The sequence below is a fragment of the Typopeltis vanoorti genome, chromosome 15 (assembly GCF_054136105.1).
Source record: "Typopeltis vanoorti isolate ZY-2024b chromosome 15, IOZ_Tvanoo_1.0, whole genome shotgun sequence".
Lineage (NCBI taxonomy): Eukaryota > Metazoa > Arthropoda > Arachnida > Uropygi > Thelyphonidae > Typopeltis > Typopeltis vanoorti.
The window spans coordinates 57,223,622-57,238,802 of record NC_143563.1 but is presented as its reverse complement, the minus strand read 5'-3'; the positions used below and the strand labels follow the sequence as shown (position 1 = coordinate 57,238,802).

Genomic DNA, 15,181 nt, shown 5'->3' with positions numbered 1-15,181 from the left:
GTGAACAAGAAGATCAACGCAGTCAAGATTGTGAACCTGTTACCAGCATGTAACATTCATAACTCAAGATGTGACGTTTGATTTAATGATTCAGCGTGCAAAAGAACTGGGAAGCAGTATGGGATACTGGGACTATTTTTGATGGTGAAAAGGATTTATACTTGTAGGATGGATTTAGTGTTAGGTGTTTGGAGAAAATGTTGCTCATTGAAAGAATGAATAAAGATAATCAGGAGGAAACTAGGTATGACAGGTAGCCACATGACAGCTTGGACAATAGTACAAAAGATTGGTCTCATTCAACTAGTGACACCAACTCTCAAAGTTGGTGTGACTAGCTGAAGGAGACTTCCTTATATCTTTATAAGAAATGTGGTGAACTGATCTAATGATCAATCCTTACCTTGTTCAACTCTATTAGTGTATATCTACGTGGATACTGAAAGAACAAAGATGGATGGGTTGCAATTTTGGATTGGGCATACCAAAGGTATTAGCTTAAATCAAAAGGTGATGGTAGAACAAGATAAAAATGCCATGCTGGCTGGAGCATTATCTGGTTAAATGGGATTACTCCCCTCCCCCCACTGTTTTTCTCAGGATAAACTTTGATAATTCAGCTACTAGAAACATCAACAGAGTTGAATGTTAGAATTAGCTAATATTCAGAATTGAAAATGGGCACAATCCATCTAAAAAATATCAATAAAAAATAGCTGGAAATGGCAGAATTAGAGAAGTACCATATCAACATAAATGTGTTACCAAAACAAACAAAAACAGATGAATTCTTCTAAATAACTACAAGATGTTATATATATGAAGTAATGATCAGTGAAAGAAGGAGTGCCTATAGAACACCAAACTAAACATAAAGATAATATTCTTGAATGGTAAATAAGTAAAATGGAGTGATGTGGACAGACATCACAGTGGAGCTTTGTACATTGAGACTAATTTGCACTATGATGCCACTGTGTTAAGGAAGAAGTGAAAGAATTTTTCAAATTGTAAGAGATGGCAACAGAAATATGGGAAAAGTTAGTCCTTGTTGGAGATCTGAACAGAAGAATAGAGATAAATACTTTATATATAGGAATGTTTTTTTGGAACATTTGGAGAAAAGAGTAGTGCTAGTAATAATGGCAAGTATCTGCTGAATTTTTGTTCAGGACATGGACTAATTACTAAAACCATGTTCTAGAATAAAGATGTACACAAATTCACGTGGAGAGAAGGCATAAGAAATAAATCTTATCAATTGTTATTGTTGGTAGCTGAAAATGTTTAAGTGGGTTCACAACACAAGTTATAATGAGGATTTGAAATAAATGATCATTTAGTTTTGAGTAATATAAAAATGAATGTCCCGTGAAAAGCAGAAATATTAAGAAAGTTTTAAAAAGAATCAATTGTGAGCAGCTTCCAGGAATGAACTGTACACAAATATAATGCTATTTCAGAACAAAATGGAAAAGCATTTGAAAACAAGAATCAGACCTTGGAAACTTGGTGGCAGACACTGAAGAAAACATTGACTGATTCAGCCAGGAAGGAAGGCATATGGTGAAGTGGTATGCAAGAATTCAAAATCAGAACTGCATGGCAGACCCAAGAGGTCCAAGGCAATTTTATTAAAAAAAAAAATAAAAAAAATAACATGAAAAGTTCCTATAAAGTAAATCAACACCTGTTCTGATAGAATACAGAGCAAAATATAAGGATGCAAAGAAATGTGTAAAAAAAAAAAAAAAAAAAAAAAAAAAAAAAAAAAAAAAAAAATAGCCAAACAAAAAAAGCCAAACGTGAGGAGACTTCAGTAAGAAGACATTAAAAATGGAGGATCTTGTTGTTTTGAATAATTACTTTGATAAAGTTTTGTAGATCTGGAAAAGGCATATGACAAGGTATCAAGAATAAAGTTATTCAACATGCTCCATTTATAGTATAATTGGGAGATTATATTTAGCATTAGCATTACATAATCTATACTTAAGTTGTAATTCAGCAGTTAAAATTGATAGAGGTACAGAAAGATGGTTTGATGTAAAATCAGGTTTAAGTCAAAGGTGCACGTCTATTCTTATTTATCATCAGTATGGATCACTTTTTGAAGGAAAATAGCATTAACTCTCATATCATTGGAGATGTTGCTATGTCTCTCTTTATACTGTGTAGATAATGTTGTATAAATCCAGTACTGGTCTGCAGCTTCCTTAACTAAATTGATTAATTGCTGTCAGAAATTTAACATCCTCTTTCCAGCTTTGCTAGTAGGAGATAAGTGACATTTCCAATTCAGAATCCTCTGTCTGACATGAACAGATAGACAAATGCTAAGTTATGTTAAGTGTCAATTGCTTAGGCATAGGGTACCCTAAATTTTGGTATTAAGTTTCTTATTGTTTTGCACTTATATATTATGAGTAAAATTTCTTTCTTTATTTGTTAATGATGTGAAGCTGGATAAAGTAGTCAGTTGTTTGGATCTCAGTTTTTGCAAAGGGGATCTTGAAAGATTGATTATGTGGACAGAAAAGTGGAGTTCAGAATTCAACGAGAATAAGTGCAATTTGGTTAGAAGGTAATATCAGGTGGATGTAAGTTGAACTGATAGTCTTTAGAAATAGTTAATGAATTCAATAGGTCCGCGTGGTTAGCTTAGTGGCTATGCGCTTCGCAACCATATGCCTGGGGAAGGAGTGTCCTAGGTTCGATTCCTGTTGGTGACGTGAGGAGCTGAAGGATCTTCCTCAGCCATAGCCAAGTTAGCCAATCTTGGGCGTGGACAGCAGGGTTTTTCCCCCAGTTTATTCTGGGGTTTTTCATCCCGCAAAGCAGGCAAACTGGCCTTGAGAACTCAACACTACAGGCCATAGGATACACCTGGGCATAAGGCTGACCACCTTATCCTGTAAACGGAGTGAGGTCCGATGATCAATGGACCCTCGACACCGCAAGGTAAAAGAGGGTATAAGGAAGATGATGATTACATTACAGGCATTGCTTGCTCCATTTTTGTTTTTTTAAAGCATTGCCTTTCAAGGAAAATACCTCCTGTTAATGGTACTGTCTTGATTTTTCTTCATTTTTTTCCTCTTTAATCTTCTTATTTTTTTTTTCCTGCATCTCCTTTTCTGTTCTTCACTTTATCATATTTTCTTATTTATCCAGGCCAATATGTTCATCATCACTATGGTCATTTGAAAAGAGAGAGCCTTTATTTGAAGGACAATCTTTTAGTATCTTCATTTGTCTGTTTTGGTAAGATGAGTATCCCTAGATTCATCTGCTCGTGATCACTCAGTGTGCATGCAAGGATCAACTATATTAATATTGCAGTCTTTTTTCTCTTTTTGAGAATAGGATTAAGAGTCACTTGTGCCACTGGTATTGTGGAATAGGTAACATTGTCAGTTTCCTCCTCATATTTTTTTTTTTTTTCTTTCTTTCTAAATAGTCACTGATAGACAAAGACGAAACAGGCTGTCATTCCTAATTATCTATAGACATTTAACATATTTCTTTGCCTTTTGTGCTGTATGTTCCTCACTAGTATGTAGTATTCAAATAAAGTAGGTGTGTGTGAGAGAGAGAGAGGATAATTTTTAAAACATAATGTTGTAAACTGGGAAATTTTGAAACACTAATGTTGCATTTTGCTGTTTAAAAAAAGCAAGTCGTACCAAGAATTGCAAGCATTTCAATGCAAATGATAATCTCTCCCTATCAAGCCAACTGTGATCTCTCTCAAAGAAGCAACCCTGTAAAATTCGATGCAGTGTCATAATTTTTCCAAAGTTTTATTGCATCGACTTTTTACAGGAGTTGCATCCAAAATTCACAAAACGTAAACTTGTAAAATTTAAATGTAAATAATACTAACAGCCCATATAAATTAGCCCAGAAAAATTAGCACGATACTGTGTAAATAGAAGATATATGAATATGTAGTTCAAGGGAAAATGCCCTAGAAATCAGAAATATGTTCGAATTTATCTATGTAAGTAAATACCATGAGCCTGTGTAGCTCAGTGGATGTGGCGTTTGCACACCATCGCGCTAGGCCGCACGAAGGAAGTCTTGGTTTCGAGTCTAGTCGGCGACTAGAGGAAATTTTTCTAAGCCTTTTTTCGACCGGTTCCCGAGTTAGTCGATCTCTGGCACGGGCAAGCAGGTTTTTCCTCCCGGAAACTCGGGTTTTTCGTCCTGTAAACTCAAGAAAATCGACCGTAGAACCCACATTATTTCAGACATTAAATATATTGTGTTAGGGTTAGAGACCACGAGATGGCGGCACATTTGAGCCGTCTCTCTTCACTGCGTACCGCTTAATTAGTGATAGCCTTGGGCCATCTGTCTCTGATTGGGTTCCAGTGGAGATTGAACTGCCCACTCAGTCTCCAAAAGTTAGATAGGGCTAAATGGCCTCGCCTACTCCCGTATATACGGGAATAAAAAGGCGTTAGCAGATTTTTTTTTTTTAAGTAAATACCAAAGCCCATCTATAGAGACCCAGAGGAATTAAACATGCTAGAATAGACTAAACAAATATCTTAAAATAGAAGTTCAAGGGCAACACTTTAGAATTCAGAAATGTGTTTGATGTTATCACTTAATGTTGGGTGAAAAAGAAACCTATTGTAACCAAAGCAGTCTGATACCACCTCCAAGGTCAATAGTAAACGAGGGCAGTATACATCAGAAGCTGTTACGCTATGCTGTAAAAGGGATAAAACGTATACTTCAGGGAGATCTAGAAGCCAGAACTTTCTTGATGGATAAGAGTTTGCACGTGAAAGGTACGGGGGTATCAAACCTTAATTCAAAGTTTGCACGGAAATATCTGGAGTCTAAAACCTTTGTGAAGGGTCCCACGAGAAGACAAATAAAAGGATCATAGAATCAACTAGGGGTGCTTAAGGGTCAAAGCTGTATAACTGAGAGGAGACCTCCACATAGCCTTTAAAGGAATGCGGAGAACCGACCAGGGCTTCTGACCTAATGTCCAATCCTCACCTTCTCGTGGTGCACCCTGTTGGGTATCTACTTTGATACTGAACGAACGAGGATGGGCTGGCAATTTGGAATTTAGCCGACCAAATTGTATTCTTATTGGTTAAACCAAAATAAAAAATGATGGTACAACATGACAAAATTTCATGCCGGCTGGGACGTCGCCGGTTAAACAAGGCCCCCGTTGTTTTCGCCAGGGAACCAGGGCGAACAGCGAAAAGTCAGCTACTGGAACAAATCTGAAAACAAATCCCATCTCAACATCACCAGAGTTAAAGATCGGTACTATCAACGTAAGAAGCCTGAATGGCAAAGAAATGCAGCTAGTTGAGGAATTAGATAAGTACCAGTTCGACATAATAGGGGTGACTGAAACAAAAAAGACCAAAACTGGTGAGATCTTTCTGAGCAATAAATACAAAATGTTATATTCAGGCAATGACAATCAAGGAAAAGAAGGAGTAGCCATAGTATTCAACACAAAATACGAGGCTAATCTTCTTGAATGGCAGTCAGTCTCAAGTAGAGTAATGTGGGCAAATACAAGAATGGGGACCTGGACAATGAGACTTATTTGTGCCTATGGTCCCACAGAAGGTTCTACTAAGGTAGAAGTGGAGGAATTTTTTGAGGCTTTAGAAAAAGCAACTGACACAATGAAAAAGGAAAAGTTGGTCCTTGTTGGGGCTCTAAATAGCAGAGTAGGAAATGATTGTGAGACATATAAAAATATTTTGGGAAAATTTGGAGAAAAGAGCAAAGCTAATAATAATGGCAAATATCTGTTGGATTTCTGCTCAGGACATGGACTGGTTATTACTAACACCATGTTCCAACATAAAAATGTGCACAAATTCACATGGAGAGAAGAGGCTAGGAATAAGAAAAGTCTCATTGACTATGTTATTGTTGATAGTGATGTTTTCTCCCTGGTGCAGGACACCAGAGTGTACAGAGGATTTGAAATTGGAAGTGATCACTATTTAGTCTTGAGCAGGATAAAATTGAATTTCATATTCAAAAGAATAACATATAAGAAAGTTTTAAAGCGAATAAAAGTTGAGCAGCTCTCAGATGTGAACTGTAGACTAAAATACAGAAATATTATTGAAAAGAAAATGAAAGAGTTTGAGAACAGGAATCAAACCTTGGAGATTCAGTGGCAAACTCTGAAGGAAACATTGATTGATTCTGCCAGAGAGGCATGTGGTGAGGTTGTGTGCAAGGATAAAAAAAATCAGAACTCCCTGGTGGACACAGGAAGTTAAAGAGGCAGTGAAGGAAAAGAAGAAAGCATATCAAAAGTTCCTGGCAAATAAGTCAGCTTTTACTCTTACAGAATACAGAGACAAATGTAAGAAAGCTAAACGCTGTGTAAAACTAGCTAAACAAAAGTCATGGGAGGACTTTGGCAAGAATATAGAAAATAAATATCAAGAAGGTGGCAAAATATTCTGGAGGTTGTTGAAGAAGCTTAGGAATGGAGGAAAGAGTGCTGTAAAAGGAATTAGAGATGATAAAGGTGAAATGAAAACAGGAGAAAAAGATATCCTTGAAGTATGGAGTAATTACTTTGAAAAACTGCTAAATGAAACACTGACTAGGCATGCAGTCAGGAATACATATCCATACTTGAAGTAGAAAAAGCCATCAAAGGCTTGAAATGTGGAAAGGCAGCAGGAGTAGATAATATTCGACCAGAAATGCTGAAGTATGGTGATATAAGAGTCTTACAGTGGCTGCACTGCATAGTTCAGAAAGCCTGGACAGAGGGACGAATTCCCGATGATTGGAGTAGAGCTCTCATAGTACCCATATATAAAAAGGGAAATAAAACTGAATGTGAGAATTACAGAGGTATTTCCCTACTGAGTGTTCCTGGCAAGATCTATGCAAGTATACTTGAGAAACGGTTGAGAAGAATTGTGGAAGAAAAGCTTGGTGAAGAACAAGCTGGATTCAGGCCAAATAGAGGCTGTCAGGATCAGATCTTCACTTTACGGCAAATAGTCGAGAAAGCATGGGAATATAACAAAGATCTGTATTTGAGTTTTGTCGATTTGGAAAAGGCATATGACAAGGTGCCAAGAGAGAAGCTATTCAATACGCTGCAGTTATATGGTGTCAATGGGGCATTATATCAAGCAATACTTAGTCTTTATTTGAGTTGTGAGTCAGCAGTTAGAATTGAAGGAAGTACAGGAAGATGGTTTAATGTTAAATCTGGTGTGAGACAAGGATGTACATTATCTATATGGATCACATTATGAAGGAATGTGGTATTAAACCTGATATCAAAATTGGAGATGTTAATTCATCTCTTTGCTTTATGCAGATGATGTTATACTTCTAAATAAATCCGCTACAAATCTGCAAGATTCTCTGACTAAATTGAATAGCTGTTGTAATAGATATGGTATGAAGGTCAGCAATAAAAAGACAAAGACAATGAAAATAGGCAGAATCACTGAAAATGTCAACTGTGTTGTGAATGGAGAACCTGTGGAACAAGTAAAACATTTCAGCTACTTAGGCACAATTTTTACAGAAGATGGTAAACTAAATCTAGAAATAGACAACAGAATCAGCAAAGCTGGTATGGCGGGAAGTCATTTGAATAAATTCATAAGGAATAAGAAAGAAATTAGTCGGAACACTAAATTAGCTGTATACAAGACAGTGTTCAAACTAATTTTAACTTATGGATCTGAGAGCTGGGCCAGAAGTAAAACACTTCACCAAAGACTAGAGACTGCAGATATGAGAGTCCTGAGAAAGATTAGAGGCGTGAACAGATGGCATCAATGGCAATATCATATTAAAAATGAGGATATTAGGAAAGAACTTGACATTGTCAGCATCCAGGAATGCATTAGCAGAGCTAATCTCAGATGGTATGGTCCCTTAAATAGAATGGGAGAGGAAAGATTAGCAAAACAAGTGTTCTCTGCCAGGTTGGCAGGAAAACGACCCAGAGGAAGACCAAGATATAGGTGGATTCATACGGTACAAAGTGCCTTAGACGATAGAAATATAAGATCTGATAATGTTGGAGTTTTGACAAGTAACAGACTGATTTGGAGGAAAATTGTAGATAGGAAGTTAGTAATGATGTAATTTTTCATGTAGTACTGTCATATCCTGTACACCCCTTGAGGGTACATGGCAGGAATTTGATGATGATGATGATAGAATCAACTATCGAGCATCGGCAGAGTTGTCTCCAGGAGAAAAGGAGGGAGCCGATCCATGGACTACGCCAGATCCCAGATGAGTTTATGGAGGGTAACCGGAGGTGAAGCCTTGTAGAGCAAATAGCGGCCCCAGGACCAGGATGACAAAGCCTTGACCATCAGACCTTACGTCCGAGTGCCTACAACGTCGGAAGATCGCACTCCAGCCCCGCAAGAAATTCCAGTGGAGAACACAATTCTATGAAACATCTAAAGTGATAGATCAAGCCCTAGCATAGAGGGGGATCCAGAATAAGTATATAAAGAAAATACGACTAAGTGCATTGTTCCTATGGAGGAGTCATGTGAGTTGATTTTTGTTGAAAAAACTTACTTTTATTAATGATGTGAAGGACTGTTTAGAAAGACTGAATTCATAGAACTGCTATATACATTAGATTGAATACATGCTCGCATAGAGAGAATCTAAAGTAATTGTACGACATTAATGAGAAATTTAACTTGCATTGTATTGTAAAGAAATGGTTCAGAAGAATTGACAAGATTATTGAATTAAGAAATATAATGTTATGAGAAGTAGCTTGCAAGAGTGTTATATTTTATGTGAAGGTTGAAATTGGAGATTATAATTAATCAAAGCATGGAAATTCCTAACTGTAAATGGGCTGATAGTTAATAGTTATCTAATTTAATTGTTTAATAATTTACTTCATTAGTAATTGTTGAATGCCTAAGAATTTGTCCTATATGATGTTTTTTTTGTGCTTAGCTTAGAGAGGAAAGGAAAGTAGCATCCTTTTAGTGCATACCTTGTATTAATGTTTTAGTATAAATAAACATGTTTGTCATAATTAAAAGGAGTGCCATCTGATCTTTTTCACAACTGCACTGTTCTCAAAATAAACCGATCCTGTGAGCTCAATAGATTGGAATTTGGCACGAATTTTGAGTTAAGAGTTAGCCACGACTGTATACAATTATAGAGGAGAAACTTTGCTGGAAGTATAATTAATTTCTTACGCCATTTGGAGAACTTTAGTGGCTCAGCTAGTAATAATCAAATAAAGTTCTAATGTTCTCCGGCATAAGGAAAGAATACTGAAAGTAGAGAAAGGGAAATAAGATTGACTGAGTATATGAAAGGAAAAAATAAGGTTAAAGTTTAACGAATAAAAATTATAGAGGTCTAGGATAAAGAAAGCAATATTATACAACTAGTGGAGAGGATAAAATAAAGAAATATCATATTATTACAAAATGCACAACTGAAGATAAGATAAAAAAAAGTAAATAGTATTACAAAGGCACAGCATCGAAAGGTTAGAAAAAATTAAAAAAATAAATAAATAATAAAAGAAAACCCCGTTATTACAACCCTTACTTTGCTTTGTGTTATGATTATATAGGAACAGCTTTATCCTTATTTTTCATGGGTACTGATTTTTATCTTATATTTGTTTCTAATGAAAGGAATCATCATTATATTCATTTTCTAGTATATACCTTTAAGACTTATACCAGGTATTCTTATAATCCAACACAATGTTTCACAGTTTATTTCCTGTTCACAATTTTCTTCCAATTTGGAATATTATATGTTGGTCTCTGATTTGATTGCTTCTTCCTAAGCATTTAACTGCATTTTGTAATCTTTTATTAGCTATTCTATTTAAACGATGATATCATCTTAGGTTAGCTCTGCTTGAGCATTCTTAAATATTAATAATGTCAAGGTTAAGTTCTTCATTTTATTATGGTTGTGCCCTGATGCCATTTATTCACCTTTATTTTCCTCAGAGCTCATTTGTAGTCTCGAGTCTCTGATATCAGCTATTTTATCACTAACCCAACTCTAGATCCACATGTTAAAATTGATTAAACACAGTGTTAATTCTAATTAAAACAGTGTTAATTAAAATAGTATTAACCTAATTCTAAATTAGTATTATGACTGATTTCTCAGTTGCCCATATATATTTATTTAACTAGTCTTAAATACTAGGCTTAAGGAAATATGTAACTTGTTCTGTAGGCTTACATCAAGAATTGCAGTTGACATTGTGTGTTTTCCTGCCTATTGTCATAGTTTTTGGGCAATAATATCCTAGTTTTAATCAATCATTTAATCATGTCTTATTCTTGAAACCAGCTGTTTGTGCAGCAAATCGGTAGTTATAACTACCGATTTGCCAATTAAAAGGTTATATGTTATTTTGTATAAGGATACATATTGCACCATGCAGTTTTCTTTTTCTTAGGTTTATTATATGCCATTTCAAAATAACCAAAATTTATAGATCCTTTGTAATACCGTAATACGCCATGATTTCTGAATTATTTGTGAGATGTAAAACACTGGTTTTGATAATGCCTATTTTGCTTAAACTCAGGATTGTTCATCACTTTTCCTTACAACAGTTTTTCTTAGCCTCATCTCAGGTATGTTTTCCTAAATCTTCCCCTGATTATTAGTAAGACAGTTCCTCTATATTTTTCACATTGTGTATATATAGATAAAAAGATAAATTGTTTATCTTATCTCTTTTTTTTCATCATCATCATCAAATTCCTGCCGTGTACAGGATATGATAGTACTACATGAAAAATTTACATCATTACTAACTTTCTATCTACAATTTTCCTCCAGATCAGTCTGTTACTTGTCAAGACTCCAATATTATCAGATCTTATATTTCTGTCGTCTAAGGCACTTGTACCCTATCAAACCACCTATATCTTGGTCTTTCTCTGGGTTGTTTTCCTGCCAATCTGGCAGAGAACTATTTTGCCAATCTTTCCTCGCCCATTCTGTTTAAATGACCATACCACCTAAGATTAGCTCTGCTAATGCATTCCTGGATGCTGACAATGTCAAGTTCTTTCCTAATATCCTCATTTTTAATATGATATTGCCATTGATGCCATCTGTTCACATCTCTAATCTTTCTCAGGACTCTCATATCTGCAGTCTCTAGTCTTTGGTCAAGTGTTTCACTTCTGACCCAGCTCTCAGATCCATAAGTTAAAACTGGTTTGAACACTGTCTTGTATACAGCTAATTTAGTGTTCCAACTAATTTCCCTCTTATTCCATATGAATTTATTCAATTGACTTCCTACTATACCAGCTTTATTGATTCTGTTGTCTATTTCCATATTTAATTTACCATCTTCACAAAAAGTCGTGCCTAAGTAGGTGAAATGTTTACTTGTTTCCACAAGTTCCCCGTTCACAATGCAGTTGACATTTTCAACAATTCTGCCTATTTTCATTGTCTTTGTCTTTTTATTGCTGACCTTCATACCATATCTATTACAACAACAGTTATTCAATTTAGTCAAGGAATCTTGCAGACTCGTAGTGGATTTATTGATAAGTATAACATCGTCTGCATAAAGCAAAGAGCTGACATTAATATCTCCAATTTTGATATCATGTTTAATACCACTTTCATCCATAATGTGATCCATGTAGATAATGAATAACAGAGGGGATAATGTATATCCTTGTCTCACACCAGATTTAACATTAAAGCATCTTCCTGTACTTCCTTCAATTCTAACTGCTGACTTACAACTCAAATAAAGACTAAGTATTGCTTGATATAATGCTCCATTGGCACCTTGTCACATGCCTTTTCCAGATCGACAAAACTTAAATATACATCTTTGTTATATTCCCATGCTTTCTCAACTATTTGTCGTAAAGTGAAGATCTGATCCTGACAGCCTCTATTTGGCCTGAATCCAGCTTGTCCTTCACCAGGCTTTTCTTCCAAAATTCTTCCAAACTGTATCTCAAGTATACTTGCATAAATCTTGCCAGGAACACTCGATAGGGAAATACCTCTCTAATTCTCACATTCAGTTTTATTTCCCTTTTTATATGTGAGTACTATGAGAGCTCTACTCCAATCGTCGGGAATTCGTCTCTCTGTCCAGGCTTTCTGAACTATTCAGTGCAGCCACTATAAGACTTTTATACCACCACACTTAAGTATTTCTGGTCGAATATCGTCTACTCCTGCTGGCTTTCCACATTGCAAGCCTTTGATAGCTTTTTCTACTTCAAGTATGGATATCTATTCCAGACTGTATGCCTGTTGAGTGTTTTTTTACCATATTGTCAGCCCATCCTCGTTCATTCAGTATCCAGGTAGATATCCAACAGAGTGCATCACGAGAAGGTGAGGATTGGACATAAGGTCAGAAGCCCTGATGGGTTCTCTGCATTCCTTTAAAGGCGATGTGGAGGTCTCCTCTCAGTTATACGGCTTTGACCCTTAAGCACCCCTTCTTTTTATATATATATATATATATATATATATATTGTCACAATGGAATCTATGTTTTAGTCATGTGAGATTTTTCTTTCTGTTCAAGGCTTCTGAATTAGTCACTGTAATTATTAAAAAAATTTATACTGCTTAATATAATAATTTTAGGTAAAATGTGTGCTCTAGCTGTCTTTCCACATTTCATGATTTGTATAGCTTTTTATACATCTAGTACTAATATATATATATATATATATATATACTCATGATTGCATTCCTCCTGGATATCATCTTTCACAGTTCTCTTGCTAGCCACAGAATGGTTCTGTGTTCACTTGTGCAGTCAACAATAAGCAGTCTGAATAATGATGAGACATATTCCACTGAAAGTTTGTGTCAGTACATTAAAAATACAGGTATCCTTTGCTTAACGTGGTTTTTATTAATGCAGGATTTGATTAACGCAGTTAATCAATTTGCGACAATCCCTTTATATATGTGGCAAGAGTTTTAATTAACACACCTTTAAATTTACCACGCAAATACATGCAAACCTCGAGGAGTGTTTCCTGGCAGAGAGAAAGAAAGTCGTAAGCATGATGATGTCATTCCACCCACACAACCAGGCTCCCAGAGCCTCAGAGCCAGCCAGTTAATTAGCTTTCAAAGCTCTTTTGCTTTTAGCTAATGCACCTGGTCATCCAAATTCTCTTAATGATCTGTGCGAGAATGTAAAAATTTTATTTTTTCGACCAAATATGACATCATTGCTCCAATCCATGGACATCATTGCAGCTTTCAAAGCCTATTTTCTTAAAAAGGCATTCTCAAAGTAGTAGAAACAACAATGGGAGAAATTGCGATTGTGCTCCAAGAATTTTGGAAAAATTTTAACATCAAACATGCAATTGAAAACATTTATGACTCGTGGGAGCTAGAAGACAAGTGTCTTTTAGCTGCATGAAAGCTGTTTGTAAAAACCTTTTGCCAAAATGCGCTGATGACTTATGTGGTTTTCAAAATCCTGTGAACAATGTAGTTGAAGAAATTGTTGCAGTTGGTGAAGACCTTGATTTTGATGGTGTTGATGCAGAAGATATTAAAGAATTATTGGATTCAAATTCAAAAGATTTCAGTGACAGCAATCTTCTTGAAATTGAACAACAATGCCATATGAAGACAACGAACAAATGGAATGCGAAAATGAGATTCCAAAAGAGAGAACAAAGAATTGGATATTTCACAATTTAGAATCGCTTAAGCAGCAAGTAATGGATATGGATCTAGATGTTAATCGAAGAATGCTTGTTTGCCGAGGTCCAGAGAGTCATTTTGCTTGTTATCGTAGAATTTATGCTGATAAGAAAAAAACTAAAACCGTTCAAACAACTCTTGATAACTTTTTATTATAAACAATTGCAGTAACTAATGTAGGTATAAGCATTTATTAAACGTTTAGTTTTTATTAATTTTTTTATCTTTTCTAAAAGAGTACCATATGAAACGAATTATTAATACAGTAATCAAAAGTGGCAAATTGTGATTTTTACCATTGATTATAATATTTGATGAATGCGATTTTGATATATGCGGTAACATTGAGGGATTAATTAATTGCGTTAATCAAGGGGTACCTGTATTTTAGAGGATAAATGAAAAATCCAGGAAAAGAAGTATTATTTTAGAGTAGATATGAAATTATAAACTTGAAATTAATCAAAACCAAATAGTTCGTATTATATTTAAAAATTAAGCATTTCAAAATATTATATGAAATGCTTATAAAACTACATTAAATGTGATGATGAATTACCAGTTTCTCAAATTAAACAGGGTTTATTGTATATATGTACTGAAGGCCTTCCCAGGCAGTAATACACTCATGAATTAAGGGTAAGTCATGCCTCAGTAACTTGCTCACGTTTTATAACACACAGTGACGACTGAACTGGATAAGGGTAATGGGTTTACAGTGATACTGCTGGACCTTGCTAAGGCCTTTGACAGGATACCACATGGAATTGTAATCAGTAAACTGCAGCATATGGGGATGGATATAAAGTTGGTGAGATGGATAGGAGGGTGGTTGATGGAGAGATATCAGAGAGTGGTTTATTCAAGAGTAGAGTCCAAAAGACGGCCTGTGACTAGTGGTGTGTCGCAGAGTTCTGTTCTTGGACCACTACTATTTAATTTGTTCATTAATGATATCAGAAAGGATCTGAGAGGAACTATTCATTTATTTGCTGATGATGCAAAATTGGGTAGAGCAATAGTGAATGCACATGATGTCAAAATTTTGCAGGATGATTTGGATAGATTGGAGGACTGGGCTAAGGAAGAATGGATGTCAATTTAATGTGGCAAAGTGTAAGGTTATGCATTTTGGGGTGAAAAGATTAGCAGCAGTATACCACATTGGTGGAACTGTACTCCAGGAGATTGACGAGGCCAGGGATTTGGGAGTGTTGGTGGATAGGGAGTTGAAATTTAGGGGGCACATTGCAAAAGTGGCTAAATCAGCTCATCAAATCACTTGGTTACTGAAGAATACCTTGATGAGCAGAGACAAGCAAGTTATTGTTCTTCTGCATCGAGCCTTGATAAGACCCCATCTTGACTATTGGGTGCCAGGGTTTCTTCTTGATGGGGACGAGGTAGAGAGGATCCAGAGGCTAGTGACCAAGATGATAGC

The 15,181-nt window shown here is 35.6% G+C and overlaps 1 protein-coding gene across 4 annotated transcripts in view; it reads left to right on the top strand.

Moving 5' to 3' along the window:
• Positions 1-15,181, top strand: part of LOC150098782 (lymphoid-specific helicase-like) — a 310,277-nt gene that overhangs the window by 158,266 nt on the left and 136,830 nt on the right. The window lies entirely within an intron of this gene.